This window comes from Bacillus rossius, chromosome 12, assembly GCF_032445375.1.
Source record: "Bacillus rossius redtenbacheri isolate Brsri chromosome 12, Brsri_v3, whole genome shotgun sequence".
NCBI lineage: Eukaryota > Metazoa > Arthropoda > Insecta > Phasmatodea > Bacillidae > Bacillus > Bacillus rossius.
The window spans coordinates 21,174,491-21,199,746 of NC_086339.1; the positions used below are offsets into that span (position 1 = coordinate 21,174,491).

Below are 25,256 nucleotides of genomic sequence, written 5' to 3' on the forward strand. Positions count from 1 at the left end.
TGCCCGGGAAGAGAGGAAGGCAGCTCCAGGTATGGAGTAGGTGTCGGTCAACAATGGCCCGCATGGGGGGGAGTCCAGGCAGCCCTTCGCCGCCTCCTCCCACCCTCCAGTCACCAAGCTTCGACCCCGGATCAGCGCTGTGAGGCCACCTACCCCTGGTTGCACCAGATCTTTGAATATATATACTGTATAGAAGTCGCGAGTGGATAGGATTTACTCTACGTTTTTCAGAAGCGTATGATGAGCAGCTTGGGAACTTCACCGCTGCAGTGCGCTGCCGTAACGTCCTGTATCGTCTTAGTTGTTATTTACACGTTAGAGCGCAGCACTGTCGCCCGCTGTCATTCCCCGCACCCCCTCACCTATAATTCACTGCAACTCGAGGTCGTTCAACGGGAGGGGGAAGGGGTGTTTGAAGAGTTCGACACTTGTCCGCTAGGGACCACCACAAGTCGATGCCCTAGAGATGGTGGCGATTGCAGCGGTGAATTAACCAACTACCTCAAACCGTATTAGAAATTTTAACCTGGGCTGGCGACTTCTATACAGTATATATATTCAAAGACCAGATGCAGATGCTGACAGAACCCAATCAACGCGTGGTCTAAACTCCTCTATTGTCCCGTTCATTGTCTCTTAATGCATGCCATACTGCATCCCGCATGACTGGGCTCAGGGTTTTCCCCGTGAATGCAGGTTTTACCTAGGACCACCGTAACTAGTTGTAGCCTAGAGTTGTTTTCCTAACCTAACAGAAAACTAAGTGCATTTGGGAGGGGTCTGGGTTAGGGATAGACTCTTAAGTGCGTCTCAGGCCGAAGCCTATACGCTCTAATCATGCAGGGTTTAAGCCACGCAGGAGAGGAAGCATGCATCATGTGCTAGGAGGGGATTGGCCAGTCTTGGCAACGTTTTAGCCATGATTAACTCCCCTCACTGACTATCTTAGACTAAAACTAGATAAGTTGGGCTCAGGTAAAACCTGCATAGACACAGGCTGCGCCACAGAAGAAAACAACGTAGCTGCATCTTTCCGACGCAATACAACCTACGCTCAGCGCGCTTACGCGTGAAAGTAAAAGCACCGGTGCAGTAGGCTTCCAACTAAACCAGGAGTTCGGGACATTGCTGGTGCCGGATTAATGAAAAATGCCGGATCAACGGACGGTGTGTATCCGTTCATTGATAAACGTTACGTTGTAGAGCAAACACGTCTGCAAGTTGGTGTTCGGCTGCAAATGTTAGTTCAGCAGGAACATAAAAGGATTGAACATTTCAAACGCAAACACAGGTCAAAACTAAAAAATTGTCCGACAACCTATTTTTGTGCTGCGCAGAGCGCTTCCGACTGCCACGTATGTGTGTACTGGAAAAAAAAGAAGAGTTTTTCGACCTCAGCTTAAAAAAAAAAAAAAAAAAAAAACTGTTTTTAGCTTAAGTTCGCATGGCTGGCGGATGTCCGTAAATTCCTAGGCGGTGCAAGAAAACCACCAGGCTTTTTCCGGACCGCTAGATTCCGGACTATCGGAAGTCTACTGTATCCCATGCTGCCATTCGCATCCTCACGTGGCACGTGCGCGTGCTTAGGCTAGTAGCAGCTCTACTCTCAAGACTTCACAAGCACGTGCGTGGCTTGATCTCACGCACACTTTCTCTTTGAATGAGCGAGTAGATGCAGAGGCCATGAGCACACGAAACTATGATAGTTGTTGACCTCTGATAACATAAAACAGAGTAACCCACTGAAATTAAATTTACCGTCGATTTTAATTTTTTCGATGGTTTATTTAAAATCTATCGATTTTAAGCTATACATATGTCCATTTTCTTGCAATATGTACCTCAATATTTTTTAGTACGTACTTGATTTACGGAGGTCAATCGCCATTTGATTACTTAACATTTTTCAGAAAATATTTTATTTGCTGATTTTTTTCTACATTTCGTAAGTTACACGGTTACGCCTAACCGAATAAAGCTAAGTTACTTATGTTAAGTGAAGTTTGAGAAACTCACCTTAAAATTTGGCTACATGCATAGCATACTGATATGTGTCTTTCTGAAACTAGTAGATGTGGTATTAAATTTTTTTTACGTACTGTCCGTATAAAACTATAAATATTTGACCAAAAATAGAGATGCCTCTGCCTCGCACAGAGGTCGTTTTTCCTCCCTTACCCCCCCCCCCCCCTCCCCCCTTCCCATCAGGTCTGGCCGTCAGGTTCGCAGTCGAGCTGGAAAGGAATGTGGGAGAGGCGGGGGTTTAAGGTTATGTACGGCCGTCGGCCGCTTTCTGGACGTTCCACGTGAGAGAGAGAGAGAGAGAGAGAGAGAGAGAGAGAGAGAGAGAGAACACCACAGAGAGCATAAAAAAAATATATTTATACCAGAACAGCACCACCATTCTTCAAACAGTCAGATTAGGTTAAAGGTGAGATTTCGGTCTTCCCAAGTGGTTTTCTCCCTCTCCCTCTTTTCCACGTCGTTATCGTTTACGTTGAGACGAACTCTTAAGAAATCGACCGTACAGCTGCTTGTTGGTTTTTTTTTTTTAAAAGTGATATTTAATGCAACAGAATATAACTGCAATTATTTTTCTCAAAAAGTAAGTAGGATTTTCAGTGATCGTCTTTAGGCTTCGAAATTACGCAGTAAAACAAGTGTATCTCAACTCCGATTTTAATTTATTGTTATATCATAAGGTTTTTTTATATACAAGATCTATTGGTGTACTAATTAATACAGCAAGCATCATGTACCATATGATTAACGTATACAGCATCATGCCAACAGGATCAAGGGATAAACTTGGATGCGTGATACGGCCTATATACCTATAGCCTTTAATTTTTACTTATAATAAAAATAAAATATATGATCACAAGTTACACAAACAGCAACAAAATAATTCTCTTGTTTAAACACTTACATTTATCAGGAAATTAATTGTATATTAAATGTTAATGAATAAATGAACAATTCAAAAGAACTGCACACCTGTTAACCGAAAAAGAATGGGAGACAGTTTTTATTCTTATTATGAGAACTACTATCTAAAAATATGCTTAGTTATTTGTCTCACTTGGTAAAAAAAAATTAGTTACAATTTCTCAAAGTATTCTAACAAGCTACTAGGTATTCAATTAACATATTTTTAAAAAAAGTGAATGGGTATTTTTTTGAAATCCTACGATTAAATTAGCAGAATTGTTACCGTAAATTAATGCGATGAGCTCTCTTATTAATGTAATATTATGACTATATCATAAATAAACTTGATTAAAGCAAACATAAACACTCGTGTATCCTTTTAATTTATATTTATGGATTTTCAATCTAACATACCAAGAAAAACTAAAAATACTAAGTTACCTTAGTTATTTTTGCAAGTGACGTGCAGTGTAGAATATAAAATATTAAAAATTATTCACCACGTTACAAAATTTTAGAATTAAAAAGCTGCTATTTTCGTTTATTTTCAATATTGGTTAAATTGACAGCTACATGTTTAGTACTACCCCGACATGCTTGCTTTGGTCGTTAAACTGCGTTGGCTTGGTTTTCTGTTTAGCATTCTAGGTATCGTGTGTATGGAGTAACGACTTCTACTCTTTTCTCTTCCGCTATACAAACTGTAATGCAGAACATAAAGGCATAGCAGAAATTAGGTTAAGTCTACCATGCGAGGGTTGGACACTTCTCGAGGTCCCCTTTTCATTTGTTGTATCCTCTACGTAGAGACCGGAAAAATTCGCGAGTTCAATGACCTGTAGGATATACTCCTTGATCCTCTATGCACGCGGGAAAATTACATCTGCTCATTGGCTACTGACTCGTGACACCTGTTAACTGGGACGCTAGTGATTCGATACTTCTTTTGTTTAAGGTTCTTAATTGGCCAAGTGTCATCCAGATAAACTGTGGCCCAATTACTGATGCAGTAAAAAAGGCAAACGTTTTTGGATTCTAGTCGATCACGAAATGAATCCGTGAATTTTTCCGATCTCTACCTCTACGTGATTTTTGTAATCAGGAACGCAATAGCTTCTGGTGGTGGGTTGCTTGAATTTGTTGGTAAAAAAAAAAGGGGGGGGGGGGGGTGAAACCGATCAATCCAGAACGTATCCGAACTCGTCGTGCAACTTCGCGATCGGAATGAAAACCATATATTGCGGAAAAAAACCACACTATCATTGTTATAAAGTATCTTAAAAGTAACTGACGTAAACTAATTAACAATTTAGACCCTTTCAATACTGACACGGAAACGGAGACTGCTCTCACGGAGTTTCCACAACAGCACGCAGACGGAGACAGACCCGTATGGATTATCTCGGCAATGCTGAGCTCTTCCGTGTAAGTTGCTCCGTGCAACCAATAGAAGCCTAGTACTTGGCTACTGTGGTAGCCATTTTTTGTGTTCTAAATACGTTAAAAATTTTTTTTCAAGCACAAGAATATTTAGAGTTCTATTATTACTTTGTCATTTATATTTATTATACATGTAAATTGTGTCCGTGCTATGATCTCGCAGCATCGTATTAAAAATATATATATTAATGTTTTTTTTTACCTTGAAAATCAGTCTCATTGGTTGTCATTTGTTACGGTTACTGCATTGTGGAAACAGCAAACGGCTGGAAGGCGCGTTAAGGTTGCAGGAATACTCTCTAATGAAGATGAGGTGACACTTTTTTTTTCGACACGTTTCGCAAGGAAAATTCGAACTTTAGACAGTTGATTATTTTTTCTAAATTAAAAATATATATTTTTTTATTCAGTTCTGGTGCACCATGAGTCTGTGTCGGTTTTTTTTATTACGTCAGAATATTCGTCTGTCAAAAAAAAAGTCTCACCTTGTCTTGAACGGAGTGTACGTCCGCGAGCTGGGAGGAATGTTCGCAGTCTCGCAGGCGACCTTGGCGCGCGACCTTCAGGTGACCCGCTGAAATGACCCCCCTTCCACTCCCCCCCCCCCCCTCATGGGCATCTAGGTATCTCCATCGGCCAGTGTGCTCCACGCATGACGTAACGCCACCGAGTCTCTCGCGGCCCAACAAATGACAAACTGCTGGCCCAGCCGGTCCGCATTTCCTGTTGCGCGCGACTTCCGGCCACGGGGACCCATTCCAGGTTCGCCAACCGCTGCGGCAGATAAGTTCCCAGACGTGCGGGTGGGTACAGTGGCTTCCAGGCTAGAAGCGACACCTAACCGAAATGCGTTATAATTAGAGACCGGCAAAATTCGCGATTTCAATGACCTGTAGGATATACTCCATGATCCTCTATGCACGCGGGAAAATTACTCTGCTCATTGGCCACTGACTCGTGTCACCTGTTAGTTGGGATACTAGTGATTCGATACTTCTTTTATTGAAAGTTTATCATTGGCCGAGTGTCATTCAGATAAACTGTGGCCCAATCACTGATGCGGTAAAAATGCAAACATATTTTGATTCTAGCCTATCGCGAAATGAATCCGCGAATTTTTCCGGTCTCTAGTTATAATGATTCAAACTTTTTTTTTTTTACATTTAATAACATTTATCGTTTGATTTTGAAAATGTGCGAAAGTATTATTACAGTTGTAATCATTCCACAAATTCAATTCATTACTAAACGTCCGTAAATTCGCACAGTGGCGGATTTAGCGGGGGGCAAAGGGGCACGTGCCACCCCCCCCCCCAGGGTAAAATACGCATGAGATAGTACTACTTCTGAAGTAATAAACAGGTATTATACTAGGTCCACACTAACGGTGCTCCACCAAGAAGTCAGTCCTGGGTCCGCCCCTGACTTCACAGCGGAAACTATTAAATAGTAGCTGCTAGTTATTATTATTATTATCTTCCAGTATTAAATTATATTATTTATGCTACTTTGCTTTAACGAAAAAAAATTAAGAAAATCAAACTATAAAAAAATTGATATGGCCTAAACTCCCCCCCCCCTTCCACCCCCCCCCCCCCCCCTCGTATATTTTTTTCCATTCAGTAGGACGTTCAAAAATAAAACTAACTTGTCATCTGGAATTGACGTATGCCAGGCTGTCTAAAAGGTCAGTATTGTTAGATTAAAAATTTATATTGGAATAATGCATTAGAGTTGTCATAGAAATAACGGAGGTCATAGAAATAACGGAGGTCATGGCACTGAAATGTTTTGTAACTGAAAGTCCTTGCTTTTCAAGAGTGCATTTTCGAAAAAGAAAAATGCTGTCAGCTTTGAATAGGCTTTGGAATTTTAGTACGAATTATCATTTTAACCGTTTGTGGCTTATATAGTGACAATTAGTATTTCTGCCTTGGAAGTTGGGCTATGTTCTGTCGTCAGACATCTCGTGTTCTGTAGACAGCAACCACGTCCGCCGTACTACTGCATAGTATAGTCTGTGTCACGTCACTGGGTCCATTTGGACGTTTCTCAAAAATAGTACCAGTACCGGTGGTACCCATTCCCCGAATGTCACTTGCTAAAGCAAACGCGTGACATTGTTTACAAACACTGTTGACGTGAACAACTGTGGCGGAAGGATACGCAGGGCCACGGGTATTTTTTGTTTTGAACTGACGAATTTGAGACGAGTTACGTGACTCGGACTGTACCTGAGAACGCGCGAAGAGAAGCAGCCACGCGAGTAGCGGGCTCCAGCCGGCGAGTAGCGAGCAATTAGCTCCAGCCACGCGAGTAGCGAGCTCCAGCCGGCGAGACGGTCTTCGCCAGCCACTACCCAGAGCGATACACATCCAGGGCAACTGTTACTGAGCTTTTAGGAAAACCATTTTTGACGTGACAACGTCTAATAAATCTATGAACGCCGGCCGCACGCACGAAAAAGTGTCCCGTTACGCTGTGTCCCGTTACTCTCATTGTACGCTTGCGCCGCATCTATCTCTCTTCCACTCGATTGGAAAAACCATCGATTTGACTTTTTCGAGGCACATTAAACTTGAAACACTCCCATTCGTTTCCTACTTTTCCTATCATCATCCTATCCTTAACAGAATAACACAGATTGGAAGAAGTTAAATAGCAAACATGTATAAAAGTTTGAGTTAAAATAATCTCTTCGTTAAAGTTATAAACATATTTGAATTAATGAGAGCAAATAAAAGTAAATTGATCAATTAAATTGTAGATTTCATTTCACTCCTTCTTTGTATCCATACAAAATAGTGATAAATCAATAAAAATGATTCAATTTTATTCATAAAAGTATGCAATCATTTTATCAATGTTTTGTTATGACGTTGTCACGTTAAACTATCGTCCGTAAACCGACTTTACAGACAACCAATTTTTTTTTATGAAGGATATATTTAAAATAAAGTGTTTGTAGACGAAGACTACTACATACGAAAAGTTAATCCAAAACTCTACACCACATGATTCCATGCTGTCTGTAAATGTGAGTACTAGCATAAATATTTGCAAAAGTTGGTGAAAATCATTAAATAAATACTTTTGTAGCAGGGAACGCCTTTCATTTACCATTATTATGTTTACATTATAAATTTATTATAAATTATGTACAAAAAATATGAAAAATTTCTAAGTAAAATAATTAAGGCTACTTACTACACTCTTAAAGGCTCGTCTACAATTGCAATGTCCCACAGACAATGTTCGCTGATTAGCTCACGTGACCATATGACGTCATGGGTGGTGCGTGTGAGATGTTCCTTTATCTCCCTGGTCCGAACACTTTGGTCAACTAGAACCTTTTTGTCCCACTCGGTGTCATTTTGGCAGCATAGAAGAAGAACACTCGTGATATTTGCTGTTTCCGGTTCCCGTTTCAAAGAGTCGAACAGAAAACAGCATACGGTGTGTGGTAGGAAGCCAAGAAGTCAGGAGAAAAATATCGACCAGTGCTGTCCGTTTCTTTTGTGACCGGCGCACTTCGGAGGCCCAAACACACGAATTTATTTTTTTAGTATTTTACTTTTGCCTTACATGATAAATAAATTTAATTGAACTCCCGCAACTTACTTTCACAAGTTAAAATTTTAAATTCAAAACTTAGCTGCGTAGCCTAATCACGTACGAATGCTCTGCATATTTACTTTCACCCTGGTGACAGTAGGTTCTGACATCGGACAGTCACAATTGCAGACAGGGCGATGCAGTGTGACGTCATGCACATTAGTGTGAGCAGGGGCGCAACAACTAAATTTACAAAGGGGCGGGGGGAATATACCTTTTTATAAAGAATCATCGATACCCCCCCTATTGAAGCGGGGGGGTCCGGGGGTCCTCCCGCGGGAAAATTTGTATTTCAAGGTGGAAAATTGTGCTTTTTAAGCAGTTTTATTATCTAAAAAATGATTACACAGCACTTTCTTTGCCCCCGTTTGCCCCCACTTCAAGGTTTCAGAGGGGGGGGGAATACCCTTCCCCCCTGTTGTTGCGCCCCTGAGTGTGAGGACACGAACCGTCCACAGGCTCGGACTGTTGTCGAGTAGGCGGGCGGGCGGGCGGGCAAGGACGCCGCGCGCCGTCAGTATCTGCGCTGCACCCTTGGCGCCGGAGCGGGACAAAGTGGGCCAGCAATCGTGGCGACACACTCGGGCGTAACGCTGTTGACCTCCTGTCACCGGGTCAGATTTGTACTCATGAATTTATCGTCCTTGCCCATCTGCTCTGCCCCATTCCCTCTTTCCCTCCAGCCCCCTCCGTTATACAAAAATCAACACCCATTCGTGCTTGGTATTGTGATTACAATGTTTAGGAGACAATGTTTATTTTTTTATTTTTCAAATTTGTAATTCTTTATAAATTTTTGTAAATAGATCATTTATTATTATTATATACTACGGAAATATGATGAAAAAAATTCTGTTATGCATTATTTATATATTGCTTGATATTTAAAGTTCTGTAATAGTATTAAGTATTTGAGAAAGTAGCGTGTAGCCACATGATTAATCATACGTTTTTAAAGCCACATTCGTTTCAGTATTATTGATTCAATTATAAAAATCATAAATTGGGACGTTTAATCATCAGATGTTTTACCCGATTTGTTTGCTAATGTTTTAATTCATCTTTATAAAATAAACTATATTTATTTCATTACAAAATTTTAATATAATAATATCCCTAAAAACTATATTTGGCGGGGGTATTATTATTTCTTATGGGATTTTAATATCTAGAATTTGTCTCTAGCTTTCATTTCTGGATGTCATCTTGTAATCTACGTTCTTTAAATGATTCAAAAAAAGAGGAATTTGGATTTAATGCAGTTTTTTGGACATACGCCGTTGCATTTTTCATTGTTTGTCATGGGAAAATTCCGAAAATCAAAAATAAGTAAAAATATCAAGATAAAAATTTTACAGAAAACAAGACTGAATCAGCTGATGTCGGACAAACGTAACCAACGATGAAAATAAACAAGTATTATGTACAGCACAACGACGACAGTACGGACAAAAAAATGTTCAACATATAAATACAATACAGCACAAGAATTCCGTTGAAGGAACTTAGACGTGGAAAAAATAATATAACAACACAGACGAACACTGTGGGCTAACAAGGACGAGACATTAAATTCAGGCAGACAACAAACCTGGACATCGCAGCAAACATATAAACACAGCGATGAAGATAAACCAGTACTATGTACAACATGACGACAGATTTCCAATGAGAACAGTTGCGACGTTTCGGGAACTGACATCTGTTCCCACCATCAGGCACAAACAGATGTCACAGGCGAGGAAAGAGCCGCATAAATGATAAATATTTCTCACCATTCCCTTGACTCCAAGAAGCGTCCAGGACTTAAAGAAAATTGCGTGAGTAAATCAGTCGTCTATTAATTCTTGGGGGAGTGCTTGCCTGCACAATAATAATGCTTTCTTTTATTTTTTTATCTTCCTTTACAAAATTGAAGAGTTACTACTGGTACACAGAAATAAAGTGATTTAATCTTAATCGCTTCTTATCTTAAAATATTTCATCCCCGGTTCTATCAATCAACTAACGTGAACATCGGAAAAACTGAGTTGTTTGCTGAAAAACACGATGCACTGTAAAAAACATTTCCTAGGCCACAACAAATAGGTTGTTACGATAGAGAGAGAGAAGGAGGAGTAGTCTAAATACGAACCCATACAAAGATATTTTGCTGCGAACATTTTTTTGTTAAAAATACATATTATTATTAAAATAGTGTAATTTATTTCTTAATAGTGAAATTATTTACAGTTGATGTAAAAAATAAAGTTTAAGTTACAAGCCAAAATCTTGTAAATTCAAAGGAATTTTAATGCCAGAAATTAAAACTTATATCCTCAGATAATTTTTGTTGGCATTTATTGTATTTCCTTTATATCGTCTTCGTTTTTGTTAGTTTTTTTTAATTTAATGCAAAAAAAGTATTAAATATGGATTTCTATGTCCAAAAAAATATTTTGTACAGTGTAGCTTGTGAAGGTTAAAAAGAAAGGCCAAGGCATCGAAGTTGTTAATTAAGATAGACGCGCAACTTTCCCTGAGAACTTAAAAAAAAAAGGACCGAAAGTGTTATGGATCACTCGGTGGAGTCTATGGAGGCATTAAAGTGGTTTCTCCGAAAAAGTTGCGTCGCGGGCCGCTGCAATTAGAGCGCACCACGTTCTCCATTACAAGTCTGCGCCTATCAGACCATCTTGCCGTCAAACATCCGCCTCATGTTCCAGTTTGGTAGGCTCAATTTCATCTGTAGTCCGGCTGAGCAATTATCGCCCTGCACCTGAATTAACACCGAACAATACCCCTATACCATGACAAAAATTCAATTTATCAGCTAAAAATAAAAAAAAAGTGAGCGAGTTGTTCCAGTACTCGCCAGAGATGTGTAAACATATAACCATGGTAACGAGCGAATTAATTGTGTTCTCATGTTGCAAATCCACTTGTAATTCGAAACTCGTACACGAAATTTAACGTAGAATACTTAAAAATAATGCCGAGCTCGATAAATATATCCAAAATTGTGTTTTCAACTACATTTCTGGAAGGGAATCACCGGTAGTTTCCGCTCCCGCCACTAGAATTCGTTGCCGGAGCAGTTACGCCAACTATTGAATCGTTTGATTAGCAGACCGAAATTTTGAACTATAGAATGAAACTGCGAACAATTTGAACATTACTAAACCCCGGACTTGCACCTGATTTTCGACAACGATTTTTATTAAAATACCTCCCATATTGTTAAAATTCATTAAACAATTAATACTATAAAGTTATCTTTGGCTTTGTAAACTTTTGTTTGCGCCATCCGCCACAGGTAGCACCGTGGTTACACATTTCCGTTCCATTCATGAAATCACTCCTTCGAAATGCAGTATATCGAGAGCTAAGATACGTTGTACTTACTTTATGGAATTAGTTTCCTGTTGAAACAGTTTCTTTATTAAATTTTGTATGTTTAAAAATGCCTGTTTCTGGGGAGTATAATATTTTAAAATAAAATTTAGAAGGTAGTAACATTTTTTATATACTTATCATGGGCGTTCTGTGATATGGACAGTAGCCTTGGAAAAAAGAAAAGACCTTTTATTTTCTAACCATAGTCAATAACTCACTTTAGACTAGGATCATATACTTGGCTAAAAACGAAAGAGCAGCAAGCGGAAGAAAGCTACGGCAGTTTATAAATCACAAGACTCTCAAAACTTCGCCAATGTTAACAATTTGAAACTGTAAAATTTGTGGAAAACATTATCGTCATCGGGCTTCTTTTAAAAATAGACTTTTTTTTCCCACGAAATTTTGTGAATTTTCGAATAATTATATTTAAAAAAGTTGTTTGATTTTATTGCGTGGTAGTTTAATAAGTGAAAACGCGTGGAGTGCGTGATAAAAAGAAAATAATTTTCAATCAGATCACGTCTGTATCTTTATAAGTTTTGGGAACACTTCACTTCAAATATGGAAAGCGAAAATGCAAGTCGAAACGTAAGAAGTTGAAAGCTGGCCGATGCTTGCCGTTGCGTTTTTGCGTTTTGCGTACTTTTATAAACATTTAATTTTTTTGCATCTTGCTTTTCTAGCAGTCTTACTTTTCTTGTTTAGTTTATAATCCCGGCCTAGCAGAGAGAGAGATAGAGAGAGAGAGAGAGTAATATTACAATTTATTCTTTCTTTATTTATTATTTTCTTTATTAACGAAATAATTTGTTAGTTTTCATCATCTTAAATTTTTTGTAGGGACAAAAAATTTTGTAGTCGTCGGCGATTGTCGTGATAACTGCAAGAGAGGGTGCGGTGCATTGTCTCTGTGTGTCTACCTCTCGACTGCTGTTGCGGCTAGCGCTTCAGCGGTCAGCGGTCGTGGGAAGCAGCCGTGTGAGTTCCTGGGGGTGGGGAAGGGCTGGTGACCCCCGCGGGGGGGGAGGAGGGGGAAGGAGACAGGAAGGGGCGCCCGGGCAATCAGCTCCGTTGTATACGATCTGTTTACGAGCGACGCCCGAGCAACTGGCTGATGGACGCCCCGACGAGAGGTCGTGCGATCACAACTTTTTATTATTCCCCTCCTCCTCCTCCTCCTCCTCCTCCTCCTCCTCCTCCTCCTCCTCCTCCTCCTCGCAAGGCCCCCCCCCCCTCCATCACCCCATTCCAACACACGCTAAACTCTGTCCACCGGCCAAGCGCGTTGAGCCACTTCAACCAACATACAGGCCGGGTTCCCAATTTAAAAAAAAAAAATAAACAAGCGAGTGCGCAGCAGTCCATGCGCACTACTGTGCACACGACCTGTGCGAAGTCGGTTCACAATAAATTGAAGTCTTAGGACCGGCTTGCACAGTCGTGACTTGAGACGAAGTGGAGTATTCTTCCATTTTATTAACGACCAGCAATTTGTGAGCACAGTTTTTCAATAAATAAATAAATAGGGTTATATAATAAATATCGCAATCTTTTGCGGCCATTGACTGAAGTAGCTTGGCTTCTGGGTTGTAGCCGCGTCCCTAGGTGAATATATCACTGCGACGTTTCGGTTGACATTGCAGTCACCATCGTCAGGGTATAGTTACCTGCTGTAGGTCGACTGCAATGTCGACCGAAACGTTGGTGATTTACTCATTTTGGACGCGGCTACAACCCAGAAGCCAAGCTACTTCAAGGGTTATATAAATTTTTGCGCGGACCATTCTAACCACGGAACATTTTTTTAAATTTACAATTTTTGCTAGTGACTGATAAGTAATAGTAATGATTAATTTTTAAAGCAGGAATTACACTTGAGCAGTGTAATATAACGACGATTTCTTGGCACAATATGATTGATAAATATAAACAGTTCTCTTTTCCCGCAAAAATGACTTCCTACTCTACTCTCATTGGTTGTTGCGCCATGCGACCGTAATAGAAATAAAATGTATTCATTTCCCTCCCATGCACACGACCGTCTTTTTTTAAAAAATCTAAAAAAAAAAAAAAAAAAATCAGAACATATCTCCTGAAAATTTGTTAGGGTGTCACGTTACCATCACGATAAAAAAAACTTAAAACTTGATAAGGTGAGAAAATATAGGTAGGGTTGATTATGAATTTTGTAGGAATGGCAGATAATTGAGATGATTTCGTACTTTTACTAGATTAAATTCCCTATTTCTTATGCCGAAATCGGTCCTTTGGCCCAGTGCTGAAACGGCTTGAATTTTCGGACAAGCCCTGACTGACATTCTACTACACTACATACAGTACGTATTCGAAAGTTTTATTTTTTCTCTTCAAAAATTTTGAACTGTGGATTTAGGAAACCACGGAGAAACTAAATTCAGATGATCTTACAAGGGCTTGAGGGGCAATACTCCAAAATAAAATTCAACTGCGTAACCTCGTTCAATAATGTTGATGTAAACTAATTTTATTAAATGATGCAAATTAATTAATGTTGTAGGTACGTTTCACGCGTTACCCACATTAATTTATGTTAGACATTTCGCTCAGAGGTTACTAATTTATTGTAGGTGTAACCTTTTTCTCTATTAGGTGTTAGCGGGAAAGGGGGTGGTGGTGTTAGCGGGAAAGGGGGTGGTGGAGTATGATGGAACGGCGGAAAAAAAGGTATTTACCAAGTCGGCTGAAACTAATTACACGCGAAGTGGAGGATTTGTAAACTCTTTGAACTGCACCCGAGAAGCAATAAAAATTAGGAATGCCATCAGCGAGATTGAAAAAAATGAACCGTGGCGTCTTTTTTTTTGTCTGTCTCGGGACGGTCAGCCTGGCCTTTGGCGAAGAGAAGGCGTTCAGCCGGGTTGGAAAAAGGGTGAAAAAAAAAGGGGGGGGGGGGGGCAGAGAGTGTGAGCTGGCGACACATTGCCCGTAACTCCGGGAGATACAGAGGAGGATGGATACAGTTCCCGGTACATCCTCCTTGGGGGAACACCTGCAAGACCACTCCCTATATGGAAGCCTGATAGACCTTCCAAGAGGCACTTTTTTTTTGTGTATGAGTGCGAATGGTCCCATGACCATTTGTTTTCCGACGAAATCCGTGACGTATGTATTTTCTCGACTTGAGAATTTTTTTTTTTTTTTTTTTTTGTAAATTTCAAAGCTTTTCGAATGTTAAGACTGTTCCATTCACCATGTTGGCGTTTCAACTTTATCGTCATTACTATTATTCAAATTTGTTATTACGTCTCAAATATTTTCAACCTATGTTTTCTAAGTGTTGTAAAAGGTTGCTCAAGTAATAATAATTACTAACACATGCTCGACATTTTCTACATCCATTATTTTACACTTTATGATTATCTGTTGACAGCAAGAGCACAACGCGGATGTCTAAATTACATAATTTCCAATACATAAAAATATTGAACTCCTAAATATTATTACGAGTGGGGAAAACGGGTTCGAAAGGATAGCCCATTAATTTTACACAGTTTTATTTGGTAATAATATTTGCATTACTAATTAAATCACTACACTTAGTGTCTGTTCACAAATCACCAAGTATCTGTCCAGTCCACAGTTCGCACTCCTCACTGGAGCCGGGCTCGACAGTGGTTCGCCCCTTACCTCGCGCCTGTCCACACACACAGTCTCGCGCCACTCGGTATCACTCTCACGGTCCCGTCGCTCTGCGACATCGCCGCTCGCCGAACTCACACTTCACTCAACTCGCCTGTCGGAACTCCCCGCGGAGACCGGCGTCGCCGCTTTTATACCCATTGACCGTCTTTCTGGAACCGACTGGAGTGGTTGTGACGTGTCGCGTCATCCCGGGCCGATCCGATGTTCGAAGCATCCAGAACAGCGGCGTTTGTACACGCCACTCCACGCGGTGGCCTCAGTAAGCTCGCGGAATCTCCAGGCCGCTCAGGGCGAGGATACAGCGCCGAGGAAGGAGGGCGTGGGGGGCAGGGGGTTGGCGAGTCCGGTCCGTCCCAATCCCCAGAGGTATGGGCGTGTGACGTCAGTGGTCGTGAGGGCCCGCCAGGCCGCTGAGGAACCTGGCGCGCGTCGCGCACTTGACTCCCACGTTCGTAACAACATATATGTACAACTTAAACGTTTTCCTCTATGAAAGCATTCATTTAAACGAGTATTCAAACCTTGTGCTCATTTTACATTAAAAAAAAAAAAAAAAATTGGGGGGGGGGGGGGGGGGGGAGGGGGCCCGCGGTAATTTTCAGTACTAAAGTTTTGAACGTGGGGTTAACCGACACGTCAACTCGGGATACGGTGCTTGAATGTTCTATACTGCCCATATTTTGGTCCACATGCATGTAAAAGCATAAAAATCTTTAAACTGTAAAGAAAGTTTTACATTAAGACATAGTTTTGACATCAAACTCGTTTCACATTCACATTTTTGCAAGTGCTGGAAGGCCCCCCCCCCCCCCCCTCAGAAAGGGAGTTCTTAATTCCAGTTGGGTGGGGGGGGGGGGGCCTCCCTGCCCCTGCTCAAGGATCTACACCCATGGTTGACAGTATTTGTGACAGAACAAAAAATGCTAAAGAGGTATAGTGGCTGTAAAGTAGGCCTAATAGTAATAGTAACGACAAGAAAATAATAATAAAAATAGCCACATTGCCTGTGAAACCCAGCATAAAGTGCGCAGTCGTAGCGTATGGCTGTTATTATTGCGAATAAACACGTGAAATTTTGTTCAAAATACCAGGAAAAACAGCTTGTAACATCTGTCTGGATTTTTTTTTGTTTTGTTTTGGATCGGATCAAGGTTGTCGGCAACAGGTTTCACTGTCCTCGCAATCCATGGACGCCTGGTGTTCTAACCGTTTTTATTGCTATGCTGTACAGTTCACGGTGGTATTTTTTTGTCTTCTCCTCTAAAAACCTACTGCAACCATTAATTACGTATTTATAATGCGTGTCCTTGTTTTCCAAACGCCGAAGGGAAGCTGAACATGATTATGAGGCTGAACATGATTATGATCAGTGGCACGCAAAGCAGCGCTTTTCAGAAAGTTCTGAGAAACAATCTCGTAGCTAATCTGTATATATCCCAACTTCTGGAAAGTCTCGAATCGAATCATGTACCTACATCAAATCGATTGTCGACTCCGTAGTTCCGATATATTGATATATTGATATATTGATATAGAGATCTAATCAGTCGGTCTCTATTCCTTACTGTTTTTAACTTGTATCGTCTGAATTTGGATTTTTTTTAGCAGGGCTACGTTGGATCGAACTTAGTAGCGTAGTCACATGAACGCCGATTTTATGGGAAGGGTTCCGGGTTCGAGTCCCGTGCAAGGCACGGGTGTGAATTCGTATTCGTCTAATCAAGTCACAACTCTTGTAACTCTTGTAATCGAATATCAACACTATCAAAAATGTTCGTCTCGTTGTAAATAAAAAATTTCAAACTTGTAAAAAAATAATAAACTTTTTATGTTTAAATGTGCCAGATCACTCGCACAAATGCGATGCGGCTTCGATTCCCGGCGGGCTGGAACCACATATTTTCGCTAATGGGAAACGTGGCAGACGTTTTCGTGATACGATAGAGTTAGTTTACTCGGGGTTCTCCCGCTAACTCAACACATTTTTTCCTTCAATGCTACAATTGCGTGTCATTACTATTTGTCATCTCTTAAGGACTCCGCCTACCCGGGAACACATACGGTGTGCAGAGCTTCAGAAATAAAAAATACCCCTTGAACTTTTTTTAAAGTTAAGTTTCGTTAAGGAACAGTGGCTTAAGAGATTTCCTGTCCTACGAGCTTGTGTATGTGTGTATGGGTGAGTTCTTTGTTGCCCTGCTGTCTCTCTTTATCAACCGATATAGATGAAATACGATATCTTACCTGAAAGTTTTCGTTAAAATAGGTCGAACACACCATCGCTTCATTTAAACCCTGAATGACATGTCCAGCAGTTAGTCCTAAAATATGCATTATAGTATCAAACCTTGAAAATCCGTCCACGCCATCTTTAGAAGAAACTATTTTATCTCGAGTTCGACCTTAGGGGTTTCTTTCCAAATGAAGAACTATGGGTGCGTATCTGTGTTGAGCTAAAGTTAGTGACTGACGTCAGATGTTATTATGATTACGGTATTCAATATAGGAATTCGTGTAGGTTCGAGTGGTTAAATTTATACCTACTGGCGGCCATACAGAACCAGAATTATGGGTTGGTTGGGGGGGGGGGGGAGGAGGGGAAGTTCATAAGATAAATTAGAGAAGAAAACTTCTTAAGTAATAAACCAGAATATATTTCCTCACTTCGAGGTAGATTGGATGCCTCCCACTCAAGGTCGTGAGAATGATCACCCGCCCACAAATAGCAGTTCGTGCAGTGGAAATTCGAAACTTGTTTCCACGTGCAGTTCCCCCCCCCCCCTCCTTTTTTATTTCTCCCTCTCCTCTTCCCCCCACCCATAAGGAATCCACATGGTTTAATTTGTTCTAGTGTTGCCAATTAGCGAAGTGTCAACTATATATATTTTTAGAAATATTGTCAGTTTTTTTTTTGTTTTAAAATGTATACTTACAGTAATATAGAAGGTGTGGCCCTGAGTAAAATAGGCCAAACGTGTAACCAAAATTATTTCAATATTTTAACATCAGAAAATACCTTCATATACCTAACAAGACATGTGTATTGTGATTTATGGTGGAAGATTATGGTCTGTGTATCATTCTGCCACCATTGTTCTGTCACAGGAGTTTGTAATAAACTTCACGTGGTTGTCACTGTTTTTGTAAACAAACATCATGTGAAATACAATTTTCTCTATCAGTAATAATTGACGACCACCAAGTCACTAACCAGTTGGTTTGCATCACACGTGATCTTGATATCCCACATAGCCTAAACGCTCGGCTGCGCCCTTCACTTTTTCTATAAAAAATATTTATTAAAAATTTTGCAAAAAGAATCTCTAAGATAATTTGTATGCGATACCCAGATAATTAACGTCTAATGTTTTATAGAACGACGTTATTATTAGACAAGTAAAAATATTTAATAATGAATATATATATTTTTTTACAAATACCAGATAGCACGCAGTACATTTCTGTCGACAATTTTGCTACAAAACACGCAAAAGAATGCTTATATATTGAAGTATCCGTATAAATTAGTATAGATAAAAATAATTAAATAAAAATTTAAAAAAAAAAAAGTTGGCGAGTCGAAATACTTTTACTTGTACGTAAAGAGACGATGATATAATCCCGCTTCATTAACACGGTTGTAGCACTGACTATATGGTCCCATTCATAACATTCCTCAAAATGTGTTCCATTGTTTTGACAATTTTTTTTTTCCCGCTCGGGATGGTGGAGCTAGGTCGCAGCTCACGAGGTTTGGCCGATACCCGTTCCTTCCGACCTCTCCGGACGAGGACAAACCCGTGACCTTGATTCAGCGTGGGCGGCTCATTTAGTGTTTCAGTGACTGCGTGAAAAGTCGCCAGTCGGACGTCTGATTGGTTGCGACCCGTGCGCCGAGCCCCTCCGTTATCCATCTCCGGAGATAATTACTTCCCGGAGAAGAAAGAAGTAATCCACACTGTTGGGAATTTTGGTTAATTGTTTCTTATTGCGTATACAGTTTAAATCAGTGTTTTTTTTCATTCATCGTTCAGATTTGCAACACAAACACATTTAACTGCTTACTTTAATTTAATACCTAAAGTTAAAATACAATTCCTTCCCTTGATAGTGTTCCTTATAGCGCATGCAGTTTACATCAACGCTTTATTATGTATATTTAAAGAAAAAAGTTCCTTATCCAGTTTACATCAGCGCTTTATTATGTATATCTTAAAAAAAATAGTTCGGTAATTGTACAGTTTCAAATCACAAACTCGTTCAAATGGTTATTTTATTTTAATAATTTACGTTAAAATGCAATTGGCTATGTTTCAGAGAACAATTGCTTTCGGGAACAATGTTCCTCAAATTATTCTTCATATTTTAAAAATCAAATGTATTTTAGTAATTATGCAGCTTTGCATAACAAATACAACAAATTCCTTTCATAATGTTAATGTTTTATTTTAAAATACAAATGGATACACAAGAAGGAACAAGTAATAACAGAATTTAGAATACGGGCACCCGTTGCACATTCAGCTATCTGGAATTCGAAGTAAACTTAGTTTATTCTTATAGTGTTTTTCACTCAAAGCACCTTAGTTAGGTACAGTCATATCAGCTAACCATCGTTCGCCGGGTACAAGTCAGTTGAAAGCTTCATTCAGTAGTGTGTCTGTGTTGGGCCGGGGGCTCCGCCTACCCGGGCACACACACGGTGTGCAGAGCTTCCGGAAAAGCAACGCGATTTCATAACTACTCAAGATATCCGAGTGGAGTCTGTTTACGAAAAGCATTTAAGAGTTTGCTGAGGTCCGAAAAGTACTTTTGATTTTGGATTAAGTTTTTCAACTGTATTTTTAGAAGAGTTAAAATGGCTAAAACGCATGTTTTCAGGGTAATTTTTAGGCGTAAAAAACCTGTACAGATTCTTGAAAGCACTTAATGGACTTATTTCAGCTTTATCGCCTTTTCTCAGCAATTTAATGCTACCTTTGAATATATATATACAGTATAGAAGTCGCCAGCCCAGGTTAAATTTTCTAATACGGTTTTGAGGTAGTTGGTTAATTCACCGCCGCAATCGCCACCATCTCTAGGGCATCGACTTGTGGTGGTCCCTAGCGGACAAGTGTCGAACTCTTCAAACACCCCTTCCCCCCCTGTTGAACGACCTTGAGCTGCAGTGAATGATTGGTGGGGGTGCGGGGAATGACAGCGGGCGACTGTGCTGCGCTCTAACGTGTAAATAACAACTAAGACGATACATGGCGTTACGGCAGCGCCCTGCAGCGGTGAAGTTCCCAAGCTGCTCATCATACGCTTCTGAAAAACGTAGAGTAAATCCTATCCACTCACGACTTCTATACAGTATATATATTCAAAGATGCTACGGTCACCGCTCAGATCTCACAGTTTTCCTGTGACGACGAGAAGACAGCGCGTCAGTTCAGAGCCTTGCACTTGCAGGTTATACCGCGCTAGAAGCAACAGCGAGCGTCGCGCTTATCATCCCGCCTCACTGATACACTTACACCCCTGACGAGGCGGGCCCCTTAAGGGGCCCGCCTACCTGGTCACACAGACGGTGCGCAGAGCTTCAGGAAAAACAACGCGATTTCATAACTACTCAAGATATCCGAGTGGGGTATGTTTACGAAAAGCATTTAAGAGTTCGCTGAGGCCCGAAAAGTACTTTTAATTTTGGATCATGTTTTTAAACTGTATTTCTAGAAGCGTTAAAATGGCTGAAACGCATGTTTTCAGAGTAATTTTTAGGTGTAAAACAAGTGGTACAGATTTTTGAAAGCACTTAAGGGGCTTGCATTACACCTTTATCTTCATTTCCCCGTAATATAAAAATACGGTCACCGCACAAATTTCACAGTTATCAATTGACGACGAGAAGACTGCGCGCCAGTTCAGAGCCTTGAGCTTAGAGGCGATACCGTGCTAGAAATACCATCGAGCGTCGCACTTATCATCCCGCCTCACTAACACACATACACCCCTGACGAGGCGGGCCCCTTAAGTGTGACATTTGCGCTAGGCTGTTAACTGGAGCACAGTCTTTTTTTTTTCGTCGCGCGAAGGGCAACTATGAGATATGAGTGGTTACCATAACATTAGATAGCGAAGAAATGAAGGTAAATGTGCAATGCAAGTTTCTTGGGGTGCTTTCAAAAAAACTGTACTGGGCTTTTCTTGTCTAAAAAACCACTCTGAAAACACGCGTTTTAGCCATTCTAACTCTCATGAGAACACGGTTTGAAAACGAAATACGGAAACAAGAAGCAACTACTCATCCGCCCTCTTGAGTGTTCTCGGACGCTTCTCGGATCGTTGGCGACAGCGGGCGCGCCGGGGATGCCGGTGGCCTTGGCGGGTGTGCTCCATTCAAGGACCACCAAGGTCGCTTCCTCCGGGCCGCGCGGAAGGCGGAAACGAACGCCCCCCCCCCCCCTTACCAACCCCTGCGCAGACATCCGCGATGGGTGGGCCCCGCCCGCGGCGGGAGTCGTCTACCGCTGCGTGCGTGCCGCCGGGAGACGCGCGTGTGTGAGTGCGTGTGTGCGTGTGTGGCGCAGGTGAGCCTGTCGCCTTCTCCTCCTCATCCTCCTCCTCTTCAACCACCTCTTCCTACCCCCTTTCGTGTCCTCGCTATTGACTCCTGAGGATCTCCCGAAGATAACCCGGACTGGGGGCCAAGACCGCCGCCGCCGCCTTTTGCTAAGGCGCGCCCGTAGCCGAAGCCATGTCGATCATTCTGCTTTTCCTTGGTCTTACTATTACATTACATAGCGTGTCCCATTACTCAACCTCAAGCCTAGAACAGTTGGTAGGCCAGTTAATTACGGTTCTGAATAAAATTAAAAAAAAATTAAACAAAATTTTTAAAAGTGTATTATTTTTCTAGTTATAGACAATTTTTTTTTTATTTTTAAAATCTCTGCCCTGCACCAAATTATTAGATACTGTGACTAACAATTTTTGCTACGCAATCATAAATATCACTAATTTTGATAACAATTAAAAATGAAATCAAACATGCTAATTGTTTGGATAATTTTTTTCCGAAAATTTTGACTACTAACACACACACATATATTGCTAGTCGTCTTCTCAAGTACTTTCTTAGTTCGCTATATATATATATATAGTATGAATGATCCAATTTAACCTATTAAACATTTTTGCGGCGCCCATGACATCACGTGAAGAATTCGCGCGCACCTACACAGCACAGCCGAATGTTCCCGTGTTCCTAACAGATGTACAGTCTGATCAAAATGTATTGTTCATGTAGCCCAGCCAAGTACCCAGGACGCTGATTAGTTACAAACACGATTTAAAATTTAACTATAAAATAAATTACATCAAATTAAGCCACGTCTCACACGCAAAGTCCGGAGACGCCCAGCGCTCCAGAAGGGACGACGACGATATCTTTGGTCTTCTACAGTCAAGTCTCAAATTTCACGAGTCATCCGAAGGTTTGTTTTGTGGTGTCAGATCATACAGTTTATATAGGGTCTCAGCCTTAGTTTGAGGTGTGCAATTTAATGGACTCTCTCTTTCCAATGCACAATTTCTGTCATTAGGGCTGTCCTTGCTTCGGTGTGTTCTGTTGCCAGATATACGCCATAAAACAAAGCTGTGTTAGACATAAATTTATAATATGATTTTTTTTTAAATTAATCTAAAACATTTTATTTTGTAAAGAAATATTTGAAATGAGAATTTTGAAAATACAATATCTTGCAGTTTTTTTCTGAAGAGCATAATTTGATAATATTAATTATTTTTATTTTTAAGGAGACGTGTTAGCAATACGCCATTTTGGTTTCAACATTTTTTTCGACAAATTTACATCATGTATTTTTTTACTCTTTTGAGAACGGCACAGAATTTTTTTTTTGCAATGCCTTGTTATCGACAGAGTTTTGCTGCTAAAAAAAAGTAATTAGTGTTTCGCATTGAAGTTTTTTTTTCTGATTGACTTATTTATGGTCTTAAAAAATTACCAAATAAAAATGTATTATTTATTATTATAGATAAGGAGATGGTACAATTGATGTCATTTACTCTGCACTGCAAACTAAGAGTGAGGCACAGTATACATGAACGCACCTTGAGAAACAGGCAGTTGAAAAAAAAAAAAAAGTAGCTCCTCAATCGATCGACCAGATAACGGGCAAAGCTCGTTCGCCGCCCATCTCCCAGACGATAGCCGATAAAGTGTACTTGATTAACGGCAAGGGGAAATCGAAAGAGATGGAGATTAACAAAATGGAAGGGGCAGAACAGGTTTGTTATCCACGGCGGTGCGGCGCTTGCCTTGGGCGGGCCCTACTCAAAATAGAAGCATCAAACTCGAGACGCGGGCCATCAATGAAGATTCGACGGAGTCCAGTTTCTTCGTGGTCAGAAATAGCTAAAAATATGCGCTTATCTCAGTAAAATCAGAAGCGCATTACCACACACGGTTTTTAGAACCTGTGATTTTTTTTCAAGTTATCTCAATTCGCCGTGGCTTTTAACTTGCCTATGATTTTGCGTCAGTGACTCGGATGATACGCATGTGAATAACTTTTAATATGTTCTCTACGAGCATATATGAATAAATTTATATTTATTTATAATAGACTATTACTAAATTCTACTTTAATTTTTTTCAACTCTTTATGGAGTTGAGTATAGGTTTAATATATAAAATAGCTTATAATCTTTGTCCGAGATAAACTCAAAATTACAATTTTTTTAATAATTGTTATTTAACATTTTTTTGCGCAAATATACTAAAATGAATCTATAATTGTAATTAAATGCTGTACATTAATGTTGTTCTTTGAGAAAAAAAATTAGAATTTAAAAAGAGAATTTTTCTTACGTAAGACCTAACCTTACTCTTATCTTCATCTTCCTCTTTTGTTTAGTATCTACTTAATGAAGGGAAAATCGGAAAGGCTTATACTTTCCTTGAGATAATTTTTTGTGATTAAGAACTCGGAAGGAGGAATATATGTATTAAAAAATTCTATTTATTGGTTTGGTAACTGGTTTAATAGATTGCTTGAGTAATATTTTTCAAGCCCTGACAAGTAAATAATACTCTCAGAGATATTAATTCTTAATTATGTTTATCATTTGAAAAAATCAGAAACAATTTTAATCTTTTTGACAGCATAATTTTAGTTTATGTAGCCCACTAGCACTAAATTATATCGTGATTAAAAAATAAACTTGATTTTTTCACCAAACTATGTTTTCTATTTTCCACTGATGAAGATGATAACAACCATTTAAGTTGTTTCAGGGAAGTTTAGTTTTTATCGGTGGGTTTGGTAATTAGTAAAGAAACAACAAACTGTAGGGTGCATTTTGAAAATATGTGCTCTATTTTATGTATAAGGTTTTTTAATTTTTTTTCTCCTTTATTTCAGGTTGCAGAAGAATAGCGTCGGAATACATTGAACTAACCTGCATTTGTAAGTATCAGAAATGTACCTACCATTTGTTAATGCATTTCTTGCTACAATAGTGTTCAATAAGTATTTTGCTTACAAGAAGTAGTGTTAAAAAGCGGTAAAATTTTCCTGCAAATTATTTCTAAACACGTTATAATGTAAGATATGGTTATGCAACTAACGTGACACACCACAATTGTTAGCCCTGAAACGTTGGAAAAACCACACAAATTTAAAACATCGTTTATTGATATTTAGCTTCAAAATATGAAAATGTTTAGTTTCAGTGTTTTAGGTCATAGAAATTAAGTCGTTATATTCTTTTTTTTTAGGCAGTGTCTGAATTATATATCGCAAACGCACAGACTACAACTTAAAACACAACCAGACGTAAACTTATTTCTGTATGCACACAAAAACAGGATGCTCTGTGTTTAAGACATCTTAGGACTGAAGTATTACATCAAACTGGTGTATTTAAAACTGAGAATGTCACCAGGGATCAGCTAGGGTTCTGCAGTGGCCACACAGTAAATATTTTCTATGACTTGACAATTATTATTTGGACACTAATGACCAACTAAAAAAAAATGAGCGTTTTTTTAATGACACTTTGCTGTGAAATACACGGAAGCGTTGCTTAATGAGATCAAGAAGTAGGTACTGATGTTTCTTTATATACCATATAAATACATATTCAGAACCAACTGAGGACGCCCTGCTTCGACGGGTTTCTTTTAACTGTGCATTTCATTCCCG

General features: G+C 39.8%; 1 protein-coding gene across 5 annotated transcripts in view; it reads left to right on the top strand.

Moving 5' to 3' along the window:
- LOC134537688 (extracellular sulfatase SULF-1 homolog) overlaps window positions 1-25,256 on the top strand; it is a 363,580-nt gene that overhangs the window by 123,576 nt on the left and 214,748 nt on the right. For all 5 annotated transcript variants that reach the window (XM_063378401.1, XM_063378404.1, XM_063378405.1 and 2 more), the window contains exon 3: window positions 24,474-24,518. The gene's annotated coding sequence lies outside the window, so the exon portion shown is untranslated. The remainder of the gene's footprint in view (window positions 1-24,473; window positions 24,519-25,256) is intronic.